Genomic DNA, 27418 nt, shown 5'->3' with positions numbered 1-27418 from the left:
ATTCAGTTCGTCTTGTGCTGCAGCTTAATAAAATTACAGTACCACAAACTGAGTGTGGAACAAATCCAATTAACTGAACATTGTGAGGCTCTTAACTTTAATTTCAAAAAGCCTGCTGCCCATTCTTAATGCTTCCATCTTTATGGGTTTGGGAGACTCTGGGAACAATCCAAAGCAAGACTACACAGAATAAAGCATGGTAAAGTCAATGGGACTTCCTCCCAGAAATATGCACTTAGGATTGCAACCTCTGCAACTGTCCAGGACTGATTCTGTACAAAAGCCTGAATTAAAAAGGGATGCCAGCCTCCAGGTGGGACCTGGAATTAAAGCTCACCTCCAGACTATAGAGACCAGTTCCCCTGGAGAAAATGGATGCTTTGGATTGACCACTGGAGGTTTGATTGGTTGTGTAGTTAAAAAAATAGCTAATTCAGCAGCAGCTGCCACCACAGTCCAAGGATCTTCACTGTGTAACTGAAGGTAAGATGTGGTTGCCATTTTGTGGCTGGCTCCACCTCCTGAAGCAGTTATTTTGTGACTGTGCCCACCACACTGTGTCAGAATTCTAAAGGTAGTCAAAGACTCAAAAAGGTTGGGGATCTCTGATCTACAGCACACTGCTTGCATTTGTAGGCACACTTCTCCACATCATATGGACACATGTATACTTCTATAGGGTTAAAGAGTCAAGGCCTGTGCATTATATCTCAAGGCCATACCACATAGTCACATCTGATGATACTGGGACCCATTCTGCCACAGGACCTTCGGAAGCCTGTAGAGCAACTGACTTGTAGTAATCAAAATCTGAGTAGCCGGCCCATCTCCTCAGTTGGCACCTAGAAAACACAGCAGCTAGAGCAATGTAGGGGGAGAGAAGTGGAAGGACTGGCTCTCTCCCTGGGCAGGCAAAGCCTCATTGTCCTCTCTCTTCCAAAGCAAATGACTACACTCAAACATTCCACACTGGCAAACCAACAGACTTGATCCAGAACCCATGTGGGAGAGCCTAGAGCCAGAAGTCACATCAGTTTGGAGAACTGCTTCTGCAACCTGCTTGGAAGGAAGAAGAAGAAGATATTGGATTTATATCCCGCCCTCCACTCCGAAGAGTCTCAGAGCGGCTCACAATCTCCTTTACCTTCCTCCCCCACAACAGACACCCTGTGAGGTGGGTGGGGTTGGAGAGGGCTCTCAAAGCAGCTGCCCCTTCAAGGAGGCAGACATCCCACCCAGACTGTCAGTCACATGGCCAGTGGTGAAGTGAGTCTCAGTCGTTTGCTTCACAGGATGAAGAGAACCCAGGTTTCCTTTGCAGAAGAGTGGCTACCCCAACTGAAGCCTTGCCTATCAACCATGACACATGGGTCAAATGCACCTATTGATGACAGAACTAGTTTGCATATACCCACGAAAAGCAGTAAGGGTTGGTCTGCTTCCGAGAACCCAATTGCCCAAACAGCAATTGCAAATAAATAAAAATGGCTGTTCGCATGCATCTAGAAGGTTTAATTAGGGAGGCAAATGATGTTTCTAAACCATGCAAGATCTCTGTACTATTATCTCTTCCCCGCCAATGCTTGCAACACCTTCATCCCAGGAATTTCATAAGGTGCTATTTACTCCCACTTCCAAATCATTAATTCAGGCGTTTCAATCTGGCTGTGCCACAACGCTAGTGAGAACTCCTCTTTGTCCACCTCCCTGTGATCTGACACCCTCTGTCACTTTTCCCGTGTTTATTGTGCCTGTCAGCTGTTTCTACATGTGAGGGAGAACCTGTCATTCTCAGTCTTCTGGATTAATGAATACTACGAATGGGATTTGGTAAGCCTCTGTAGCAAAATTCCAATTTCTCAGAAGCACAGCTGTGCTCCTTTTGGTCAAGCAGGGCACAGTGCAATGGGAAGTTCTCTTGCACATGCACTATTGAAATGAATGAGTGTTACACAAGAGCACTGCCTTTTTTCCTACCAAAAAAAGGCAATTACATTAATTTTGAACAGTCCTTCACTAACATTCTAATCTCTAGTGGCCTGTAACTCTATTATCTTTATGTGACAAATTCCATTTGTTCAGTCTTGGTCCAACCAGCTGCTAAGACAAGTAAATACCAGCAATTAAATTGAGATTTTAGATCAGCAGGGTCCACTGAAGGAAAGCTGAAGGACAGTCACCAATCCATCAAGTGCTCCTGCGATTAACTCCTCTGAAGTTTCTGTGGACTGAATCCAGTGATTCCCTTCTGCTGAATGAGAAATCTTCCAGCGGAAGATAATTCCAATGAAAGGAGTTTTCATCCAACAGAAGGGTCCTGATTTAGTAGAGGAAAACCAGTGAATCCAACCCTATATTTCTGGATATTATGATCACCACTCACAAAATCTCCTCCAGGATTCTATTCCCCCCCCCCCCTTTAAACCCATTTTACAGACCCATAAGATTCAACAGGCTCTGGGCCCTTTCAGACAGCCCTTGTAATCCATTTTGGTAGCCAGTCGCTAATGGATTTTTTGTGTCATTTCAGACACAACAGTTTTAGCAACTGGCTGCTAACAGATTTTATTTACCTTTTGATACAAACCCACTTGTGTCCAGTTAGCAAAACAAAGTTGAGTCATTCTTGAGGTAAATAGCTTTCTTCCATTTTCACTCATCCACACATCTGAATCACTGTAGTGTGCTGCTTAAAATGTCTGCAGTGCTTCCAATAGCACCACGCTTTCCTCCTTTTTCACCACATAATCTTCCTCAAACATTTTAAAACTTCCAAGTTGAATATTGCTGCTGCACTTGACCAATATAGCACCATTGAGATGCCTTGGCACTACTGAGATGCAATGAGAAGTGATATATTGGTCTAGTGTTATAGCACTCAACTTGGGAAAAAAGTTCAAAGATCATTGGAGTGGGGGGGAGTGTGGTACTGTTTGAAATGGTCAGATCACTTCAGAGACGGCACATTAATGGAATGAAATTCGCTGTATGAAACCTCCATCCCTGTCTCACTACTCAGAATTAAGCCAACAAATAACATCTGGTTTAAAATAGCAATGTGAAAGGGGCCACTGCTCTCAACATATCTATATTCCTGGAACATAGTTCTCATCATGCTGATTATGGAGGATTCTTTTCACAGTAGGGGACTCTTTTTCTTTTGATTACGCAATGGGAGATTCATTTTCTGTTAGATAATGTACAGTGTCATATTGCTTTGGACATGTGTGGGGTCTTCTGAGGATGTAAAGACCCTCACCATGTATGTGGGTGATCCCTTGCCAGTTTGTTATTAGTCATGTCAAGAGCTGAGAGAAATCCTATGAAGTGATCAGTTTGAAGATGCCAATCTCACACTTTGAATTCTCCCCCTCTAGGATTCTATGAGCTCTTTGGGGCTTGACCAAGATGATTTCTCCATTACCTCTTTTCCCTTTAGTGAAGTCTCAACAGCTGTCATCCCGTCTACAGTATTTTCAGGCTGATTTTAGAGATTTTGTTTGGTTAATTTACACAATCAAGTAGGAAGGTATGTGGGTGCCGGCCATGACTCCCTCTGACCAGCCCAGTAACTTGGCTCTTCAGGGAGGAGTCAAAGGACCAAGGGACTAGGGAGGGTCCAAAACCACAGAAGCACCTCCTGGCAATGGACCAGCAATGCAAGAGGTCACTCTGCCAGAGCCTGCAAGGGAAACCTCACCATTGGCCCCTGAGGTAGTCACCAGCCCTATGCCATGCAGGATATGAACCCCAGGTGTCAAGACGTGGAACTTCAAACAGAGGCGGATCATATTGTTGCAAAATTAATCCATTTATTTGAGAACAAACATTCTAGTAAGGAGCCAAGTTGAGTTTGATAACTCTCAAGGCTGAATCCAGCCTTTTTGTGCATTTCAGAGAAAAGAAACAATACAGCATTTTCACACTCCCAGAGACAGTCGGCGCTTCCCATATCCCTTATCTCCTTCCCAGAAAGCTATTCACTAGTCACCTTGAATATGCTAACTTCAAAGGCCCCAGATGGTTTCTAGGCCGGGTGTGAAATTCTTCTCCTTGCGGCTACAGATTGCTCTGGGGAAGGGTACATGTTGCTGTTCTCACGGTTAGTAAAAGCAGAGGTCATAATAGAGTACAATATGGCGTTAGTCATGTCAAGCTATCATACTAGAGGGTTTACTTTACTATAAGCAAGTTACACGGCTGACACCAGGACCATAGCCCCCAGGACCCATTCCAACTATGCACAAATAGTGGCAGCAGAAGGTCCATGCTAAAGCAGCACAAAGGAGGTGAAGTGCCAGAAGTCGACAGATCAATCCCACCATTGATCTCAAACACAGCTCTGAGTGTAACATTTCCTCATGGGATCATGGCCAGAGCAAAGCACAGCCTCTGGAGCTCCAGTACTTGCCAGCAGTGGAGCTGGGCACAATTAACTCCTAGCCTATTTAAGCCGAGGCCTTAGAGGACCGCCCTGTTTGATCAGCTGGCGCACTAGGTATAGAGATGCTAGCCTCTACATGGGACCTGGCGCTTCCCCAGAATCACAACTTATCTCCAAACCACAGAGAGCAGTTCGGGTAGGGTTCCCAAGTCCAACCCCCAACATATCTGGGGACTTTGGGGTGGAGCCAGGAGACTTTGGGGGTGGAGCCAGGAGACACTGGGGTGGAGCTAGAGGGGAGGGGGTGAAACGGCGAGCCGCCCCGTCTCGGAGCGTGCGACGTCGCTGCGCAGCTGACGCCTCTTCTCTGCTCGCCGTGGCTGCTCCTCTGAGATGGGCTCAGGCTGAGCCCATCTCGGAGGAGCAGCCACGGCGAGCAGAGAAGAGGCCGCCGCGCCGCTGCCGCCTCGCCCACTCCGCCTCTGGGGTGGAAGCGGAGGGGGGGGTGGAGGCGGGCCGGGGGCATGGCGAGCCAAGAGTCTGGGTCCTAGAAGGGCCCGGATTCGCGGCTCGCCATGCTCCTGGCCTGCCTCGCCATCCCCTGCACTGCTGCCGCCTCTTGGCTGCTCCTCTGAGATGGGCTCAGCCTGGGCTCATCTCGGAGGAGCAGCTGCGGTGGGAGGGGGGGCAGCAGCGGCGCGGCAGCCTCGCCGGCTCCGGGATGCGGCGGCTGGCCATGCTCCCCGGCGCCGTTTCCACCCCCTCCCCCCGTTTCCGATTTTTGGGGGAGCGGGGGAAGAGGGTGGAAATCCTGGGGTCCCCCGCCAGGGCGGGAGGGTTGGGAAGCCTAAGTTCAGGGGGGGGAATTGATGTTTTGGAGGGTGGGCTCTATGACACTGCACACCACTGAGGTCCTTGTCCTCCCCAGGCTCCATCCCCAAATCTTCAGGAGTTTCCCAATCTGGGTTTGGCAATCCTACCCCACCTCATCTCCTCCTGGTGACTGGGGGAGACCTTGTATTGCCAGCACCAACTTTCCAAGGCTTGACCAATCGCAATCAAGGGTCCAGTATCCCTGCAATGGAAGTCTTGATAGTAGAGAGCAAGACATACTTGTATCTTTTCCATCACCCCTCCTCCCCAACTGCTGCAGGGAAGGGATTCAATCCAAATTTGGTTTATTGACATGGGATAGGAGGATTATGTTAATCCCTCTCCCCCATACTGTTTTCTCAGTGGAACATACCCATCCTTGAACTTGAAGGGATACAACAGAGGCTAAACTTGGGCCTAGATGGCCAGGACCAAGCCAGATGCCTGCAGTGAGTCAGCAACTTTCCTCACTTTCCTATAATTCATTATTTAGTACATTTTAACCTGCCCTAAAGAGCTCAAGGTCTACGTTTCCTGTATTTTACCCTTATAACAACCCTATGAGATAGGTTAGGCTGAGAGAGTGGCCCAGGCATACTGGGAATTTTAACTTGGCCGTCCCAGCTTCTAGTCCAACACTTTAAATGCCTTCCCCATGAAAGTCTGACCCTGTCATCATTAGGAAACTTAACTGGGAAAAGCAAATATTCTTTCAGAAGCAGTGCTTCACAAAAGTGTTCTGTATATATTGTAAAATGTGCTCTCTGATTTTTCCTGTGTGTTGGTTTGGAAGTTTAGTGTTTGTTACAAATGCCTTGCAGTACCCAAAATGTAGCTCTTCTTCCCGTAAAGCCTTGGTTCCAGATAATCCAGCTTTACAGGTTTATTTATGTTATATTCAACAGGTTCTGTTCAACATCCCTTAATTAGCCTTACAATGAAAATATTTCATTAACTCCGTGAAATTGGATTATGCTTCCAAGCTTCAAAATGCAAAAGCAGGTATATTAGTTGCATGCATTTAGGGTATTCCGGGTAATGTTTAGAAACCACTATCATAAGCAACAACAGCAATTCCACATAGGTAGGCTTTTCATTCCCAACGGCAGCATTTGTTCTAACAGGCTTAAATGAACAGAAATGGTCAGGTCCCTAAACAGAAATGTTGCAGGTCTGCTAAGCTTGCCAGACTTCCATCCCCCTGGGGTCCCACTCCTGCTTAATAGAGGGGTTGGCAGAACATGATGCTGCAATGTCACTTCCAGATTCAGAAGTGACATCACAACATTATAGAAATTGGAATTTTTAGAGAGTTGTATGACACCAGTTTTCTGGGGTCTACCCACCCTATCTGCTACTCATCAATTGCATGCTGCTGTATGCTGCTGCTGATGTGCCTACCTACCTACAGATGCCTACTTGCGGTGTAAACTGAAAGCAAAAGGCATGGGGGAACCTACCTACAGATGCCTACTTGCGGTGTAAGCTGAAAGCAAAAGGCATGAGGTAGGAAATTTAAATTTTAGTGGGAGGAAGTGGCCCCAAATGAAGGGGAGTGGATGAAAGAGCTGACCTGGATGTGACATCAGGATGCTGCTGAGCATTCTTTCCTCCTCAAGCATCTCCAGGATTTCCCCAAGCTGGTTGTCAAGCCTTCTTGGGAGAGAAACAAGCTTAGGTTTGTTTCAAGTAGTAAAAGGCTAAAGCTGGCTAGGATTGCCTAGTGTCCTGTTTTGAACTGGACTGTACAGTATTTTCCCCTTTTGTCCAGTAAATAAACTGAGAAAATACTGAATATATCAATGTCCAGAATTTTCTAATCAATTAAGACTGTAACCACTGTGGCCAAGCTCCATGCATGTCCTTTTTCTTTCCTCTGTGGTTTGATAGTGGTGATGTCCACATTCACTTGTTCTTCATTACAGCCAGCAAGGTTTGAAAAGGATCTAATCTACTCAAAATGGTGAGGCAGGACACTGCCAGAGAAATCCTGTTCTCTTGACTGAAAAAGATAGAAAGAGAGATGCTAATAGCAAACCAATTGGCTTCAGGAACTCAGTTGCTTTTCACAAACTATAAAATAGAATTTTAAAGAAAACTTAACCTATTATTGTCTGTTCTACTTGCTGAACAACCATTTAAAACCCAAAAAAACCTCTTTATGTATTTATATTGTATCAAATGCAAGGAATGTGTGGTATAGTAGTGCTTGTCACATCATTAAAGGATATTTGGCTAAGATTGAGTGTAGTGTGGTATCATGTTAGACAAGGACTAAGTAGGTCCTGTTTAGAATCGTCAATTGCCTAGATAAAATAACACAGGTTGCAGTCAGACTGGAAGGTTGGGTATGCTGCTCATTACTTTCTAACATTTTGCGACAGAGATTTTTGATCAGGCTCCCACCATGATCTGGCTTCACTACACACTTCTTCCATGGTTGACTGTTCAGATTAGTGCTGTGCATCAATCATAGAGTTGTTTTGATTTTTTTGGAATGTGCATGTGCATATGTACTATCCGTTAAAAAAAAAACAGAACTGCAAAACCAGAATTAAAGGTTCACACTTCTGAAGTGATTTGAGCAAGCACAGGGGGAGTTCAGACATCCAGAAACACAGGATAAATGCATAGACGTTCGTAAGCACCAGACTTTCTCTGGGGTCTGTTTACTTTGCATCCAACTTGTCATATGATGAGGTGAGTATTACTGGGAAATGGGTGCCAGATGTGGCTTTGTGAATGAGCCCATTTAATCTGTAAGGAAACAGCGACTATATCGAGCCAAACTGCGTGTCTGACCGCAGTCTCACTGCTGGAGGGGGGTGGGGGCAGGGCAAAACAGGCTTCCTCTGCTGCTTTTCTAGCAGCAAAATCCAAGAGAAGTCTGTAAAGTGCTAGCTATTTCTGCCTTTGTTGTGGGGCAGCCTTTGGAGGATTGTAATGGGAATCTATTGCCACGCAGAACCAAAGGTACAACTCCATGATCTGACAGCAGGACAGCAAAGCAAAAGCAGCAGTAAAAGACCCTAGAACAGGGGTCCCCAACCACCAGGCCACCGACTGGTACCAGCCTGTGGCCTGGTAACAACCGGGCAATGGAATGAGGCAGAGGCACTGCACTACCCCTGTCCACCTAGGACCTGAGAGGACTAAAGAGGCAGTGTGGCCTCGCTTCAAGGCAGGGAGGCAACCTTGGAGCGAGGCAGAGCAGTTCTGCTACCCCTTTTGCCCACCTGGGATGGGGTGTGGGTGCAGACAGGGAAGGGATGGGGTGTGGACAGGGGCATCCTGGGGTGGCAAAAACCCCAGCGCCACCCTCCCCCACACTGGTCCATGGAAAAATTGTTTTCCATTAAACTGGTCCCTGGTGCCCAAAAGGTTGGGAGCCACTGCCCTCGAAGAAAAAGGATTTCTATATAAAATCAGTAGGCTTTTTCACTTCAGCCAGCTCAGATTCTTGATTGCTCCACCTATAAACTCTCTAACAAGGTTGTTAATTTGCCAGCACTGAGTCATAAGGACAAAACTGGCATTAAGTGTTTATCAGTCCAAATAGTTAGGCTGTGCCCAGCTGTCAACTAATTCCCAGAACTGCAATTACAACTTAACACTTTCACCAATGCTACAAGTAATGGAGCCTGTATACTAATTCGCTCTCTGCTGCAAAGCCAGATAAGATCAGAGCCCAAGGGGGTATGCAGACTCCATACCCTTAGGAACACTGCAGGGCCTGTTTCAGTGCCAGCTAAGCAGAGTTCTGGAACAAAAGGAGTTAACTATCATGCTTCAAACAATTACCTTTAATTATTGCCACTGAACTTTCTTTGTAGAGAGTGCATGGCCATTGTCTTCTCAAGCCTCAAAAAAATCTTGTAAGGAAAGCACTAACTGTGCCCATTTAGCAGGTGTGGGTGTGTGGCTCAGCAGTGTTCCCAAAGACTGCCTGTAAATTGGTTCGATCCTGCATTTTCAAATGGTTCATTAGCAAAGGCAAGCAACCTATGCAACCATGTAATTCATAACCACAGCTCTAAGACTACAAATATAATTTTGTATTCTTTCAGAATGTGATTTTTTTTTATGAATCACAAATTCAATTGTGTTTCATCAAAAAGGAGCAACTATGAACTGGTTCGCAGTTGCATGTACATAAATGGATTACTTAAATTCAGTTTAGATAAAATAAGATTTGATTGTTGCAGTGGACACAGTAGGCAAGTTACTGGGAGAAATATCTGTTCTGAATGGGCATACTCTCTATCCTAGAGAACAGTTACAGAGTTGAGAAATATTCTTGGATACAATATTTTTCCTGGATTTCCAGGTGACTGCCATGAACAAGAGACAATGACCAAATAAACCACTATCACCCACACTTTGATGACTTTCAGGTTGGATTGCGGTAATGCTTTCTGCATGGTACTATCCTTGAAGACAGCACATGCATTTCAACCTGTACAGACCTGTGGTAGATTGTTGATAGGTATGTCTATTAATATTTCACTAGTTTTGAAACAGCTAGACAAGCTTTCAGTTTGATTCCAGGCCCGATTCCAGGAGCCAACTCTTCTTTAATGTCATAAACAGCCAGGTATCTTTTTCTGGGAATATCTCCTCCCACATGACCCTCTTTCATATATGAAATCTTCTGAGGTCTCACTTTTCCTTCCATCATTTGTGGCCTCCATTAGGAGCGGAATTCTTCCATTTGGTCTGGAGTGCTGTTGGATGCTCAAATATATATATTATCCTTATTTTTTAAATCTGGCTATATGCCTATATCTCATATATATAAGACTTCAAAGAAGCCCTATTATGAATGCAGACTATAAGAATTCTCCTCCCTTCCAATTCGATTACAAGTCTACAACATGTATTAAAAATGAGGAGGCTTTCAGTTATGTTTGTTTTATTTTGTTATATTTGTATTTAGTGATTACTTGATGGCTGTTATATTCATCAGAAGCTTTTTAGCTTGATAATTATATAATGTACTGGAAACTGAGACGGTTTGAAGGCAACATTCTTTATTGCGAGCACATTACAAAAGTGAGTACACACGGCCGGGGTCCCGCATATATACATTACCCCGGACGGCCCCCCTGGTCCGACCAGGCCAATCCTGGTCGATTAAACTTCCCGCCGCAGATGTTGAGGGGCGGGGCCACTGGCGAGCCACATCCGGGAACCCTTAGGTGACCATTGCCATGCGGTGTGGCCACTTATGAACAATACATAACACTCCTCCCCCCTTAGTTCAGGACACATAATCCCTTAAGTATGCGGGGGCTGTGCGCTCCCGGTTGGACCTCCGTAGGCTGGCCGGTGGAGTGGGAGCGGTGGCCGCCGCCGCCGTCGGGATCATTGCTGCTGAGCCGGGTGGAGCGGCGGTCTCCCCGCTGGAAGGAGCCGCCGTCCTGCAGGTGTCTCTGACTGGCTGTTCCGCCGGTGCTCCAGCCGCTGCGCTGCTCTCGCCCTGGGTTGGCACCGCTCTCTGCTCGGCCGGAGTGGACGGAGGATCGGGGCTGACTTGTGGCAGACCCGCGGTAGCGGGCGCCTCTGTGCTCTGCCCTTCTGTTGGCTCTTCTTGCACGGTGCGGCGCCGTATCTGGTCGATATGCCTCCGCAAGAGGAGGCCACCCTCCGTGGACACATCGTAGTGACGGGACCCGGTTACTCGAAGTACCCGTCCCACCACCCACTCGGGGCCGCTCGCGTAGTTCCTAGTGTACACGGGGTCCCCCAGGAAAAACCCCCTAGCCGCCTCTCTGCACTCAGGGGAGTTTCGGATGTCGGTGGCCCGGTCGGGGTGCAACCGATCTAGCCTTGTTATGAGTTTCTGTCCCATTAGCAGCTCGGCAGGGCTGACCCCCGTGACGGGGTTGGGAGTTGTCAAATAGGAATGCGGCTAGGCGGTGATCCCAGTCCCCCTGTACTATGCGGCCCAGGGCCTCTTTGGTGGTGCGGACCATCCGTTCTGCCTGGCCATTGGTAGCTGGATGGAATGGGGCTGACCGTATGTGATGGATCAGGTACCTTTGCAAAAACTCCCGGAATTCTCGGGAGGTGAAGGCGGTTCCATTATCAGAGACAATGGTGTCTGGGGAGGGACCACCACCCTGCTCCCCCATAAGAGGCACCCCTTGTGGGCAGCTAGTTCTTCCTTTCTCGTGGAATATGCCTTGAACTCCTCCCCCGGTTTTCCCTCTGGCCACCCCCTCACCACACAGTTGAGGACCCGGGCGAGAGTTTTGTCCCGCCCCGTGGCTTTTGCTACCTCTGATGCGTGTAGGGGCCGCTCTGGCAGCATTCCCATAAGCATCACATGGTTGGCTGGGGCAGGGTCGGGGTCTATGGAGGGGAGTGGTAGGCGACTGAGGGCGTCTGCGTGCCCCATGGCCTTGCCCGGCCAGTGGACCAGGGCATAGGTGTATGAATTAAGGAATTGGTTCCATCGCAAAACGCGTTGTGATAGAATCTGTGGCGTTTGACGATCCGGGGCCAGGAGCCCCAGGAGTGGCTTGTGGTCCGTGCCTATTGTGAACTGTCTCCCGTACAAATAGTCATGGAACTTGCGCACCCCCGCGACAATTGCTAGGGCCTCCTTGTCTATTTGCGCATAGTTCCGCTCCACTGTAGTTAGGGTCCTGGAGTAATAAGCTACTGGGACCTCCCTCCCGTCCGGGAGTTGGTGACCCAGGACGGCACCCACCCCGTACGGCGACGCGTCACATGCAAGGATCACCGGTAGGCCCTCATCAAAATGGTGGAGCACATCGTTTGATGTGAGTAGGTCCTTTACCGCTTGGAATGCCGCTGCCTGTTTCGGTCCCCAAGCCCAGGGGGCATTCTTATCCAAGAGTCTGTGGAGGGGTTCTGCAATGGTGGCCTTGTGGGGCAAGAATGAATGGTAAAAATTTAATAACCCCAAGAAACTCTGGAGGTCCGCCTTGCTCTTTGGGGTTGGGGCTTCCACGATATCTGTGGTTTTGTTGGGCGTCGGGTGGATTCCTGCTGCGTCCACCACAAAGCCCAAGAACTCTACCCTTGGCACCCCCAGGGAGCACTTTTCCTGCTTTACTTTCAGGCCGGCCTTTTGGAAACGGCAGAGCACCTCACGCAGCCGGTTGCAGAATTCCTCCGGGTCTGGGGCGGCGATCAAAACGTCGTCGAAAAACGGCTGTACCCCGGGAATCCCTTTGAGGAGAGCATCCATCAGACTTTGGAAAAACCCCGGGGCCACGCTCACCCCAAACTGTAACCTCCGCACCTTAAACGCCCCCCTGTGGGTGACTATTGTCTGTGCCTCTGCCGTGGCGGCGTCTATGGGTAGCTGCTGGTACGCCTGGGCCAGGTCCAGTTTCCCAAAAATCTTGGACCCCACCAGCGCAGCCAAAACGTGGCTGATGACTGGGACCGAGTAGGGATTATCCTGAAGTGCCTTGTTAATAGTGCACTTATAGTCTGCACATATGCGCACGTCCCCGTTAGGCTTCACCGGGGTCACGATCGGAGTTTTCCATTCAGCGTGGGAAACAGGTTCCAGCACCCTCTGAGCCGTGAGGCGATCTCGCTCGGCCTCAATCTTAGGCTTTAGTGCAAACAGGACCCGCCTAGCCTTAAGCCTTACTGGCCGCACCTGGGGGTCGAGAGGTAAGGATATGGGGGCCTCCTTATAACACCCCAGGGCCCCATCAAACACTTCCAGGAACTCTTTACACATGTCGTCGAATCCCCGCGTCCCCAGCTGCTGCACCCCCACGATTTTTATTCCCAGCGGCTGGAACCAGGCTAGCCCCAAATGTGTGGTGAGCTGCTGTTTGGCCACCAGTATTTCGAGGTTGCCCCTGAACCCCTTGTACTCCACCCCCACCGTTGCCCAACCCAGGACTTGTACAGGGTTCTTTTGGAAGTCCCGGAGCACGAAATCGGCCGGACACAGTCTGGGCTGGCCCTGCAAGCACAGCCTCCTCAAGGATTCCTCCGATATTATGGAGATGGAGGAACCTGAGTCCAGTTCCATCAGGCAAGGCTTGCCCTCTATCCTGACTGAGACCTTGACCTTGCAGGGGGTCTCGTCGGGCAAGTTCATTACCTGTACGCTGGTCGATGCTGTCGCGTAGTCTCCTGTCAATTCCTGGTTGGTTGCCTGGCGGTGGCAGGTGCCCTTGGACCGGCAGGCCCTTGCTATGTGGCCCATCTTGCCGCAGCTCCTGCAGACCACGTGGTGGTAGGGGCAGTCCCTTCGCTTGTGTTGGTCCCCACAGCTGGCGCACCTGGTCGAGGCTGGTCTCTCCGTCGCTCGGGGTCTCTGGGTTGCTCGTGGCCCCGTCCCTGGTTGGTGGCGCAGCTGGAGTGCCTCCTCCTCCTCCGGTCCGTAGGGGTCCATCTCTCCCTGGTGGATGGTGTCGGTTCTTGTTTTGGGAAAGGTCCTCGTGGACCGCTCGAACGCCACTGCCTCGTTGAAAGTGCTCTGGAGGGTGAGCTCTTCTCTCGCGAACAGCTTCTGCTGCAGCCTCTCGTCCCTCAGGCCCCAGATGAAACGGTCTGCCAGGGACTCTTCCAGCTGTGTGAAGCTGCATTTGCCAGCGATTTGGCGGAGGGCCGCCAGGTAGTCGGCGGCCGACTCTCCCGCCTCTTGGTCCCGCTTGTGGAAGAGAAACCGGCAGGCCACGCGTGAGGGCTGTGGCAGGAAGTGCCCGGTAAGGAGCCGGACTATCTCTTTGTAGGACTTCTCCGTGATCCTCGCGGGGGCCAAGAGACCCTTGGCGATCTCGAACGTGGCCACTCCGCAGACGCTCAGGAGAACGTCCCGCTTCATGTAGTCTTCAGTTATGCGGTTTGCCCGCAGGTAACACTCGACCCGCTCTGTGTAGGTCTCCCATCCCTCCGGAGTAGCGGGGTTGAATTCTTCAAGACGGCCCGTGGTCCCACTCTGGGTAGCCATGGTGGCTGTGGCGGCGGCCGTGTTCGCTCAACGGGTTGCCTTGGTCATCTCTGTTGGATCCGTTTGAATTTGGCGGGCTAGCATCCCACCTTCGTCGCCACTGTAATGTACTGGAAACCGAGACAGTTTGAAGGCAACATTCTTTATTGCGAGCACATTACAAAAGTGAGTACACGCGGCCGGGGTCCCGCATATATACATTTCCCTGGACGGCCCCCCTGGTCCGACCAGGCCAATCCTGGTCGGTTAAACTTCCCGCCGCAGATGTTGAGGGGCGGGGCCACTGGCGAGCCACATCCGGGAACCCGAGGGTCTCCCTTAGGTGACCATTGCCATGCGGCCTGGCCACTTATGAACAATACATAACAAATTATTTATCCACTGAGGAAGGCAGTTAGCTGAAACCTGTTTGATGTTTTGTTGTTCTATCATACCCTTTGACCAACTGCATACATGTCACTTGAAGATTGCTCTCTATGAATTAGCTTATCTGCCACATTTAAGGTTGTCAGTTCTGGGATGGGAAATACCTGGAGCCTGAGGAGGGTGGGGTTTGGGGAGGGAAGGGAAGGGAGCTCAGCAAGGTACAATGCCATAGAGTCCACCCTCAAACAGTGGCCATTTTCTCCAGAGGAACTGATCTCTGTTGTCTGGAGATCAGTTGCAATCCCAGGAGATTTCCAGCCACCTGGAGGCTGTCAACTCTAGATTGGTAAAGGGATTTATGTATAGTAGAGCAATTTTTTATGTTGTGTGTAGTGTATTGTTTATTATTTTATTGTACTTTATAGATAATTAAAACTAATTGTTTTATTTTTTCTGTTGTATGTATTTTGAGGTTTGCTTATTTAATCCCTTTTGGCTATTAGACCTTTCTTATTGCATCTTATTTTACTCAATGTACATTGAGTAGTAGTGATTATAGTACTGGACAAATCTCTCTTTGGGCCAGTTGGTTTCTCTTAGGATAGACGACCTCACAGGATTGTTATGAGGCTTACTAGGGATGGGAGCAGGGTCGCCAGCTGGCACAGAGTGGGATGCTTGGTGTGTGTGTACATTGGGGGGGGGGGCAGTGTCAACATAACAGAATGACTTCACACCCCAGATCTGACACCACACCGTCAACATGACAGTTTTTTTTCTTCATTCCTCCCCCCTCCAGCCTACCTAGGTGGTGACTGGAGATCTCCTGTTACAACTGATTTCCAGGCAACAGAGATCAGTTTACCTGAAGAAAATGGCCACTGCAGAAGGTGGACTCTTTGGCATTATACTCCACAGAAGTCCCTTCTCTCCCCAAGCCCCAGCCTCCTCAAGCTCCACCCCAAAATCTCCAGGTATTTCCCAACCTGGAGCTATTAACCCTAAGGCTACCGAATGGTGGCAGTAGTCAGAGGCTGCCAGCAAGATGTCTTCCATCATAGTGGAATACCTGGTAACCCCACAGGGGAGAACCATGGATGCTGCTCTGTGTTTGAGGAAGGACAGGATAAGGATGCAACAAAGAGGTAGATATAAGGTGTTTACTACCACAAAAACATAATAAAGCTGCAGAATAACCTCTCAAAAATAGTTGCAATTTCATTGCTGCATGTCTTCTAAGTTTAGGCTGAAGATAAGGTGTTGCGTGGAGCTTGCTGTTCAAACCGAGCAAGCTCAGGGTCAAAAGATCAAACAAACAGTCAAACATGCAAGGTGAGAAGGGTTACCTCCAAAGGCAGGCAAGGTTAAGTTCCTGGAAGTCAGGGTGATTTAAACAAAGGAAGAAAAAGAGCTATGTTGAGCCTAGGACAGTGTTAGGCAAACTGAGGAGATGGTTTATAAGCCCAGGTTTTATAGGGCCTGAGTCTTTGAGATTGGCTTATTGGGTCATGCACTTGAACCTAGTAGTCAAATGATCCCAAAACAGGGGGAAGTGGCTGGCAGCCTCTGAGCTGCTGCTATATCTGGAACTGTGGCACAGTTTGTGAAGTGTTGTGGCAGACTGGTAGAAGTCCTACTGGGGCAAATTATTGGTGAACAGTAGTCAGAGGGGACAAGCGACACAAAGGTGTGTGTATACAAGTGGAGGTAGGGTTGCCACTGCCAGCTTCCAGGTGGAGCCTGGAAATCTCCCATTTTTACACCTGATCTCCAGCTGCCAGAGACCAGCTCTCCTGTAGAAAATGGCTGCTTTGAGGGGTGGACTCGATGGCATTGTACCATGCTGAGGCCCCTCCCCTCCCCAAACTCCATCCTCTTCTAGATCCACCCCCAAAGTCTACAGGTATTTCCCAACACCGACCTGGCAACCCTAAGTGGGGGGTGGGAGAAAGGATGGACGACAGCAAAGATCACAGGTGGCCCTAACATGAGTTGAAATGAGGCTGCTCTAAGGATGACATAAGCCCATTGCAGTCATGTGTACCAGGAGCCTAACTGGAACATGCACCACATAATCCTCCCTATATATGTGGTGGACATGTTGCTGGAACAGGAGAAATGTGTATATTTACCACATATATATAGCCTTGGACTCGGTACACATTAATGCAAACCCTGAAAAATCCCGTAGTCATAGGGTTGCCAAGTCCAATCCCAGAAATATCTGGGGACTTTGGGGGTGGAGCCAGGAGACACTGGGGTGGAGCTAGGGGGAGGGGGGGAAACGGCACCAGGGAGCATGGCGAGCCGCCCCGTCTTGGAGCGGGCGACGCTGCTGCGCAGCTGCCGCCTCTTCTCCGCTTGCCGTGGCTGCTCCTCCGAGATGGGCTCAGGCTGAGCCCATCTCGGAGGAGCAGCTGCGGTGGGACGGGGGGGGGGGGGCGGCAGCGGCGTGGCGGCCTCGCCTGCTCCGCCTCTGGGGTGGAATTGGAGGGGGGTGGAGGCGGGCCGGGGGCGTGGCGAGCCGCGAGTCCGGGTCCTAGAAGGGCCCAGATTCGCGGCTCGCCATGCTCCTGGCCTGTCTCTGCCCTCCCCTTCTCTGGTTTTGCCTGTGCTGCTGCCGCCTCTTGGCTGCTCCTCCGAGATAGGCTCAGCTTGGGCCCATCTCAGAGGAGCAGCTGTGGTGGGTGGGGAGGGGGAGGGGGCGGCCTTGCCCGCTCTGGGATGGGGCGGCTCGCCATGCTCCCTGGCGCCGTTTCCCCCCCTCCCCCTGCTTCCGTTTTTTGGGGGAGCGGGGGAAGAGGGTGGAAATCCTGGGGTCCCCTGCCAGGGTGGGAGGGTTGGGAAGCCTACGTAGTCAGTGAGTGTGTAATAAAATTGTATATGTATAAATATGAATTTATTTTATTCATTTATATTCCACTTCCCCCCCCCCCAATGGAAACCAAAAGTTGCTTATCACATAATCCCCTTCTCCATTTTATCCTCATAATAACCCCATGAGGTAGAGTAGGCTGAATGTGTGTGAGTGGCCTAAGGTCACCTAGCAAGTTTCCACGGCAGAGTGGGGATTTGACCCTTTAGTCCAAAACTAGAAAGAGAATGTTACACTACTAGGGTTACCAACCTCCAGGTGATGGCTGGAGATCTCCTGCAGTTACAACTGATCTCCAGGCAACAGAGATCAGTTCAGCAGGAGAAACCACTTTGGAAGGGGGACTGTATGGCATTAAACCCCATTGAAGCCCTTTCCCTCCCCAAAACCTGCCCTCCTCAGGCTTCACTCCCAAAACCTCCAGGTATTTCCCAACTCAGAGCCAGCAACCCTAACTATACCACATATTGTATAAAACATGGTTGGTAGGCAACATGCATGTAGTATTTAAAAGGTAACAGCAGTCTCCTGTGCAAGCAGCAGTCATTTCCTATTCTGTGGTGATGTTGCATCATGATGTTTTCATGGCAGACTTTTTACAGGGTGGTTTGCCATTGCCTTCCCCAGTCATTTACCCTTTACCCCCAGCAAGCTGGGTACCCATTTTTCTGACCTCGGTAGTTTGGAAGGCTGAGTCAACCTTGAGCTGGCTACCTGAACCCTGCTGCCACCAGGATCGAACTCAGGTCATGAGCAGAGCTTCGACTGCAATACTTCAGCTTACCACTCTGTGCCATGGGGTTCCTGAATGTATTATAAAGGCTGTTGTGAGAGACCCATTGGACCTCATCAGCCAAGAAGTTCTCTTGCACAAGCTTCATTGAAAGAGTCATGAATTAGAGCAGTGACAGGCCTCTGGCAGATTGTTATGGGCTAGCATTAGATCTGACCCTTTTTATCTGTCCCCAGTCAATCCTATCAAATTACAACCAAACTGTAATAAAATGCTTGCTGACAATTTTAGTGCAAAAAAAAAATTGTTCAGAAAAACCATATATTCTTCATTTTAAATGGTAAATTTATCTAGGGGTGTGTGCTACCTTTATCTGTCCTTATCAGTATGCTGCCTTTCAGCCCCCAGGAGCATTTGGGATGGCTTACAAGTAGCAGAGCAACAGTATCTGATGCTTGGGCACCAACCCCATAACTCCCTAAGCATAAGCCCTACTGCTAAGGGATGCTGGGTGATGCAGCCTGACCATATTTGAAAAACTGTTTTTGTGCCCTGACTTGGATGGCCCAGGCAAGCCCAATCTCAGAAGCTAAGCTGGGCCACCTCTGGCAAGTACTTGGATAGGAGACCTCCTTGGAATACCAGAGCCAGGAGGCGGAGCAGGCTGTATCAAGCCACTTTTCTGAACATCCTCTATGCCTCAGTACGGGTAGTCAGAAGTCGGCATGACTTCCAGGCATGCATGCACACACACACACTAACGTGCACACACACACACTACAAAAAACAGCCTCACCAAAAAAAGAAAAAAGAAAAGCTGTTTGACTTGGCAAGTATACTCCTTCTTTCTGGATGACAATCTGAAGAACCCCCACCCCAGTAAGGGATACAATATTCACTTCTTGACTAGGAAAGACCCAGATTCAAGTTCCCATTCCTGCATGAAATTCATTGAGTCATCTTGAGCATGTCACTGTCTCTCAGCCTTGATCTACCTCACAAGATTGTTCTGAGGATAAAATGTGGGGAGCCATGTACACGACATTGAGCTCCTTGAAGGAAGGGCAGGGAACAAACGTCACGCAATTTGCTGGGTTTTGAATATTGTGGTGCTGCAACGGCACGTGTAGCCATTCCTTTTTATCTGGGCAGGGCTGAGACACTATGGCGAGGGACAGGGTGTGAGTGCCTGTCCCTTGGCGAGAGAGACCTTCATCCTTAGGGTTGCCAGCTAGGCTCCTTTCGCCAGCCTAAAAGCTCCCAGCAAACAAACAGACTCTTGGGCACAGCCCATCCAACCAGCCTGACAACACTTGATGGGAAGAGCAGAGTTGAGTCTCCTAGGCACTAATTAACTGCACAGCCCAGTCCACGCTGCACGAGACAAATTGGGAGGACAACTCAGAGCTAGGAACCACCCAGGCTTCTGTTCCCTCAGCCCTGGGAAAGCCGGGTGCTCGTAATTAATGCCCCCCCTCCCCATCTAAAGGAAAAGAAATCATGTAGTTTGGCTGAGACTGGGTGCAAATACAGCCAAAGGGAAAAGGAAGACCCTGAAGGTCCAAGTGTACAAAAAGTACAGTTACAAAAATGCAGTGTGAAGCACATCTGTTAAAGTCTGTCTCTTAAATAAAATGAAACAGAACAGAAAAACGGTAGAAATGACAAATAGAGCAAATAGGAAGGAAGGCAGAGGAAGGCAAAGCACCACTGTTTTTCACTTGCCTTGAAGACTTGGTGGAATATCACACACACATATATAGAATACACAGAGGTATTTCAACTACAGAAATATGTTTTAAATACGTGTTCAAGAAATATTTTAAATGAATGTAATAACTATGACAATGAGTGATCTTAGAAGTGTCAATAAAATACTTGAAATTCTGTCCCCAGCAGACTGCCAGAATTCAATGTTTGACTACTGTCAGCATTTTGAGTCTTTGAGAAGCACCAACAGAAAGCCAAATTAATGAGGGAAAGATCCTGGATCTGATTTTCTCTGTAAAGCAGCCATATGGACTCTCAGTTTCGGGTGATATTGGGAGAGGGATTTAATTGTGCCTTGTGCCCGATTTCACCAGTTGAAACTGCTTCCTTAATATAAACAATTCATAAATTGTTGCCTTTGGTGATGGTACCTTGTGGATGGAATTTTTTGTATGCTAATTTGCTAGGATTTAGGCCAGGCTTAATGCTTTCCACCAGTTATGGACAACAATTGGGCTTTTGGGGGGCAGGAATGCAATTCTGGCTGGCTTGGCATCAGGGTGTGTGGCCTAATATGCAAATGAGTTCCTGCTGGGCTTTTTCTACCCTGGATGACAGCCTTCTAAAGCAGTGACCCTCCCCAGCATGGCAGCAAGGAGGGCTATGACACTTGCTGGTGTATTTTCTGGTTCATGCTTGCTTCTTGACTCCTGAGGATAAAATCCAAAGGGTCTTGAATTGAATTAACAGTTTGTGGTCATACCCTACCAACTGACTGACTGGCTGAGCTCTGAGCAGGTGTGTCATGCTGCCTTCACCATAGAAACTTTTAAAACATCTCTGGCCTTGGCAGTCACTCCCTGTGGCTGTGCATGGAGCAAACCCCCACCTTTCTTCAGAATCTAAAGCAAAACAGTACCCCTTCCTCAAAGGAAAGAGAGGACCTCCAGCTGTCTTCAGCCTCCTTCATGCATGAAGTTTTTCAGAAGTGTTGAGAAGATATCACTTTGCAGGAAGCACCCATTTGTAAGCAGCTGCCTCTGATGGCAGCTGAATGAGGAATGCCACAAGGCTGTACCCCCACCCCATCCCTTGCCACTGCTGCTACCCTCCTCACCACACCACACCACTGCTAGAAGCTGAAGAGCTAGAGTGGTGTAGTGGCTAAGTCATCAAACTAGGGTCTGGGAGATCAAGGTTTGAATCCTCATTTTGCTCATTGGTTGACTTTGGGCCAGTCACACACTCTTTGCCTAACCTACCTCACAGGTTACCTCACATGGCTACCCATCTTGATCTATATCCACTGGGTTATTATAAGGATAAAACAGGACAAGGGGAGAAGAATGTAAGCTGCTTTGCCCAGGTTATATATACACAAAGTCAATAAAGAAATAAAATCTAACATTCCTTCTGTCCTTGTTTCCTAAACACAACATGGCAAGCTGCACATATCCAGAAGGGCTTCCCAAACTCTCATGTCTTGTGAGAATTCAGGAAGTCCAATCGGGTATGTGGTGCTGTTTTAAAGAAACTGGTGAAGAGAGAGAGAGGATCTCAGGCGTTATAAATCCAGGGTGGGGTGAGGCAGTGGAAGTTGGACAGTGGAGGTAGAAATTGCGACCTTCAAAATTCTGCCTCACCCTCACTGAACAGCTGGCCATGGCTGCCTCCAATGTAGGAGAACATTTGGCTAAAAACCTGCTAACATTTTGTGGAAACTCCTAGTGGTTTCCAAGTGGCCCTACCCACACCACAGTCATTTTGTGATTGGCCTTGTTCCTATGCCAACCATTTATGGTGGCACACTCAACCCAAATCCAAAAGTACCCACAGGCTCAGCAAAAGTTGAGGACCTTTTTTTTAGAAGCCTAGAGCAGCAAAAAATATAGTATGTGTGAAGAGGATATGGTTACCAATCTCCAGATGGGGCCTGGAGTTCTCCCAGAAATATACCTGATCTTCAGAGATCAGTTCCTCTGAAGGAAATGGCAGCTTTGGAGGGTGGATTCTGTGATGTACCAGAGAGATCACATCCTTGCTGGGTACTCTCTCTGACACAAACTCCATCCTTGCAGGGTTGCCAGGTTCCTGCTTTGAAGAGGAGACTCCCCTTCCATCAGCTTCCCCCAACCACAATCACAACTCATCTGGGTGGTGGGAGGAAATGGGGAGGGTGATTGTCTGCATCCTGATGTGATAACACCATTTTTGAAGTGGCTGAAAATGATGTCACTGCATGGCTTATGAAATGCTGGCATAAATCCATAGACTTTTGACTGAAGGCTAAAGGGTCCAAATGAACTCATGAAGCTGCCTGATACTGAATCAGACTCTTGGTCCATCAAAGTCAGTGTTGTCTACTCAGACCAGTAGAGGCTTACCAGGGCCCCAGGCAGAGGTCTTTCACATCACCTACTGCCTGGTCCTTTTAACTAGAGATTCTGGGGACTGAACCTGGGACCTTCTGTATGCAAAGCAGATGCTCTCCCACTGAGCCACAACCCCTCTCCCAGTATTGCTGGCAATGAGCTTGACATCACTCCCAATTGTGCCAAGAGTGGTGTCATCCCATCTCTGGTGTGCCGTCAGCAAAACCTCCCACACAGATCACTGTGTTGCCAGCCTCTTGCTGTCAAGCCTACTCCCCAGACAGTGCCCCATATCTCCAGGCATTTCCCAGCTGGTATTGGCAAGTCTAAAAAGTCAGATTGTCAAATAGTGATTGGTGGGAGCATTTTGTTTGCGATATGGCACAAATTGTGCCAGCTGGACTTAAGCAAAACACAAATATAGTAGAAGCTGAAGTCAACCCACCTCAAACCCTCTGTCCCAAAATTAATCTACTGGATAATTCCTAAAACTCTGGATCTTCCTTGTTGACAGAGGGCCTTTCTCCTATCCTAGAGCTCTTTCAGTTACATGTATGGAGAGCACATACTACCCATGATCCTCCCAATATTCCTGGTCACCATTTAATCCAAATAGGACTCCACACATATTTTCAGTATCACTACCCCAAAACCCTGGTTTCATGGAGTGTGTACTGAACCTGAGAATAGACCCAGTGCCCTCCTATTTAGCCAAAATGGTGACCATACCTTATAGGTACGTAGGAAATGCCTAATGGTAAGAAAAAGGTATTCTACGCATGCTCACAAATTGTCACAAACCCTGGGGGATCAAAATGAATTCCCACCTCAAAATCAAAAAGGAAGGTTTGGGACTGAGGCTTTATCTGAGCTTACCATGAAACTATCCATCTCCCTATACGTAAGTTGGCAACTTCCAGGTGCAGCTGGAGTTCTCCCAGAATTACAACTGATCCAGATGAGATAAGTTCCCCTGGAGAAAATGGCTGCTTTAGAGGAAGGACTCTATGGCATCCCATCCTGGGTGAGTTTCCTTCCCTCCCCAGGCTCTGCCCCAAAATCTCCAGGAATTTTCCAAGTCAGTGCTGGCAACCCTACACACAGAGGGCTTTTTTTTATGGAGGAACTCCTTTGCATATTAGGCCACACCCCTGATGTAGCCAATTCTCCAAGAGCTTACAGGGGTCTTCTTACAGGGCTCTTATATATCTCACTAGAGATTAAAGGACTATTTGAAGACCGGGGACCAGGCAAGCAAGCAAGCAAAGATTCCTCAGGGGCCAGGTACCCAGGAGACATCATACCAAATCTGCTCAGGCAGATCCAAAGATAGTGAGGGTATAGCTATTGAGGTCCCATCCATGCCTCTGAAGCCACAGAAGCCTACCAACCACATTTTAAATGTTGTATGAAAGGCTTGCCAACCCCAGGATCCCCCTGTTTTACAGGCTTCCTCCCGCCCCCAGCCAGCTGGCCGGCGAGGGAAGCCCTGCCCCCACAGTCAGCATACAGCTCTAGATCTTGGGCAGGTTTAGAAACCTGCAAACAGATCCCTTTCGAAATGTATGTGTGTGTGTGCCTTTAAAATTGAGCACGAAGTACTTCATAGGAAAGGTCAGCAACACAGTCCCTCTGTTTGTTTTGTGTTCATTTCAGAGCAACTGTGTCTGTGAGAGAGAGAGAGGGGGGGGGATGGAGCAGCGTGGCCCCTGTTCTTTTCAGATGTAGTTGTGGAGGAACCAGACCCAATATGTGTGTGTGTGTCAGAGAGAGAGAGGGTTGCCAATCCCCAGGTTTGGAGCCCCACCCACTGCTTTAGGGTCATCAGAAAGCGGCGGGCGGGAGTGTGTGGAATGTCTACTGGGCAATTATTCCCTATGGAGAACGATTCCCATAGAGAATAATAGGGAATTGATCTGTGGGTATTGGGGGCTCGGGGGGGGGGCTGTTTTTTGAGGTAGAGGCATCTGGTGCCTCTCCCCAAAATACACCCCAAGTTTCAAAATGATTGGACCAGGGGGTCCAATTTTATGAGCCCCAAAAGAAGGTACCCCTATCCTTCATTATTTCCTATGGAAGGAAGGTATTTTAAAAGGTGTGCTGTCCCTTTAAATGTGACGGCCAGAACTCCCTTGGAGTTCAATTATGCTTGTCACACCCTTGCTCCTGGCTCCGCCCCAATGTCTCCTGGCTCCACCCCCAATGTCTCCTGGCTGCACCCCCAAAGACCCCAGATATTTCTTGAATTGGACTTGGCAACCCTATTGTATGAACAGAAGCAATACACGGTGTAATACAGTGGTTACAATGTCAGACTAGGATCTAGGCAACCCAGGTTCAAATCCCCATGTTGCAGTGGAAGTTTGCTGGATGACCTTCGGCCAGTCATTCACTACCTCACAGAGTTGTTGAGAGGACAGAATGGAGGAGAGAACATTTTGTAAACATTTTGGTTCCCCAGTGGGGAGGAAGGTAGGGTATAAATGGAGCAAATACATACATGCATACTGTACATACATACATACAGTGTTGCTAATTAGAAGCCCTTCTTCTAACCCCAAAGAGTCTAAGATTCCATCCCAGTTACAACTTGACTTGTTTTTTGCTGGAACGCTATCCTCTATGAGTAAATCCCATATTTAAACATATGCAGGCATTTCTAGTAATTGGGGTGACTTGGACTAATCAATTCCAGGATAGCACCATAACAATTTCAATACTCTCGAAATGAGTAAGCCAGTGAGTCAGCAGATTTTTAGAGATGTAACACAGGGGGGTAACCAACTGTGTATACTAGTAGCATCCACTATCTGCACTCCTTCAGATCTAAGTGATTGCTATTTTGTCTGAATAAAGGATCTGCAGAATAATGACCACATGTATCAGAAGGATTGCAGATAGTGCATGGTTTCAGAACATGTGGCTGGATACCCTTCCAACATAAAACCTGCCAACATAACGCCTGAACAGGACTAATGTTGCCCAGTCATCTGTACGTATTGCTGTTGTATAGTGGCACTCCTAAGCAGAGTTATAGCCTTCTAAGTCGGCAGAAGTCACTAAATTTAGATGGGTGCAACTCTTGTTAGGATGGCACTGTTGATCTCTTCAAGGGACATACCAATGACAATCTCACTGGGAAGTCAATAACTTGGGACTCTCTGAGGTTATCATATTGTGTTGGGGTTGTGCCACTGCAGAATCAGAATGCAGGTTGGAACTTGAGTGACCGAATGCTTCTTAATTAAAAAAAAAATAGTCCTCTTCACACAGAAAACCAACATGTCAGAGAGAGGCTAGAATAAAAGCCCTCTGTTTGGCATTTAATTTTCTACAAGCAGTTCTGGCCTCCAGTCTGTATATTTGACACCCCTGATTTAGTGTATGTAAGAGCAAGCATTGATCTTACAATCAGACATGGTACAGCCCAGACACAGGTTTGCCACATCAGTGAGAACTAGGCCCTAGCCTCTCTAGGATTTACCCCACCCCGCCCACTGCTGAGCCATTTCTTGAAGCATGAAGACTCATTTTACTGCCAATGAAATCCAAGGCAGGTTTCTCCAGCCTAAACCAAATGAAATCCATTGGATCTGCAATCACTCTGAATAGGACGGCACTGCCAGATAAGAGCAGATAAAGGGATCCGCCATTGCAGAGCCAGATTTTTCATCAGGTGATTTCTCATCAGCTACAAAGCCAGCCTACCTAGTTCTTTTGAAAATGTCTGTGAGCTAAACCGTCAACAAGCCTTAACATAAATATAGAAAAGTCTGGTTGCTGTGGGTAATTATCCTCAACTTCACCTGGCTGAGCAGCTGAACCGGCACAACTTCTGCACGGGACTCCGGGGGTGGTTCACAAATTGCAGTGCACCTCCCAGACTCTCTGTGACGAGCCAAAAAGCAACCTCCCCTAAAGGCAGCATAAGCCGGTCTGAGTCTACTTTTCTCTTGGCTGATGAGGCTTCTCTGTCTCTTTGAGGTCAGCTGCAGAATTTCCTTGTAGTAATAAATTGATCAACTGCTTAGCTTCCTGTTGTAGCACAAATCCTAAAAATTCACTATTGTGGACAAAAATGTGTATATAGAACGGACAGTAGAATAACAGTGCTATCATCATCATCATTCTGGAAAAAGGGAGATTAAGTCTCCTCATAGTCCAGTCTGTCCTCAGTAGCCCAGTAAGAATGTTTCTCCAGGGCCAGATCAGTTGCAAGACTTGACTAAGTCAGCAGAGGCAGACAGTGGCAGAGGCATATATAGAATGGAAACCCCTGGCCTGTAGGTGATGTCTTCACAATGAAGCAATGTTCTGTGACTGAGAAACACAGGGCCAACCCTGCCAGCTGTACTGGTTTCAGGGAGCTGACAGGGCCAGCCCTAGACTGTCTGGCACCTTAGGCAAGGCTAACTTCTGGCACCCCCACTGATAATGTCGCCAAGTCACAATTCGGTGCCCCCAGAAGGCCGGCACCCTCGGCGATCACCTAGTTTGCCTAGTGGCAGAGTTGGCCTTGAGGGAGCACAATGTCTGTTTTCTTGCTCTCCATAGTGTGTGAGTGCCAAACTATGACCCTTGCTAATTGGAAGAAATCCACTTGGGTTTTCTGCCTTGGGCATTAAAAGGTTTGGGTCGGCCATGCTTCCTGGTCCCTGTGGAAAAGAGAAATCTGTACTAGGCAGACCCTGGTCTGATCTAGTGAAGCATTGTGTATGTTCTGATTAGGACTGCCAATTGCTGAAGTGGAAAACAATGGACAGCCTAGAATGCCAATGGGGCAAAATGTGATTAAGGGGCTTTTTTTGGTCAGATATAATCATGAGTGCTTTCTGTTAATTCTGAAATATAGAATTAAAAACAGATTGCCACTGATCCTTATTATGATTCTTACTTAGATTTTATATCTCATGAGGCACTGAGTATATAACTTGCTGGAGAAGCAATTAAAAATACAAACAACATTTAAAAAATAAATATTATCCAGTTTCAAATGGGCGCAGCAAAACAACATTATATTTTCTACAAAATATCTTACATTTTGCAAACAATCAAAATAAAACAGGAGTCCAGTGGTACCTAGCAGACTGACAACATTTATTCCAGCATAAACTTTTGTGAGTCAGAGCTCAGTTCACCAGATGTATCAGTCTAC

Source organism: Heteronotia binoei, chromosome 12 (assembly GCF_032191835.1).
Source record: "Heteronotia binoei isolate CCM8104 ecotype False Entrance Well chromosome 12, APGP_CSIRO_Hbin_v1, whole genome shotgun sequence".
Classification (NCBI taxonomy): domain Eukaryota; kingdom Metazoa; phylum Chordata; class Lepidosauria; order Squamata; family Gekkonidae; genus Heteronotia; species Heteronotia binoei.
The sequence above is the reverse complement of the archived record's forward strand: the minus strand, read 5'-3'. Positions refer to the sequence as shown.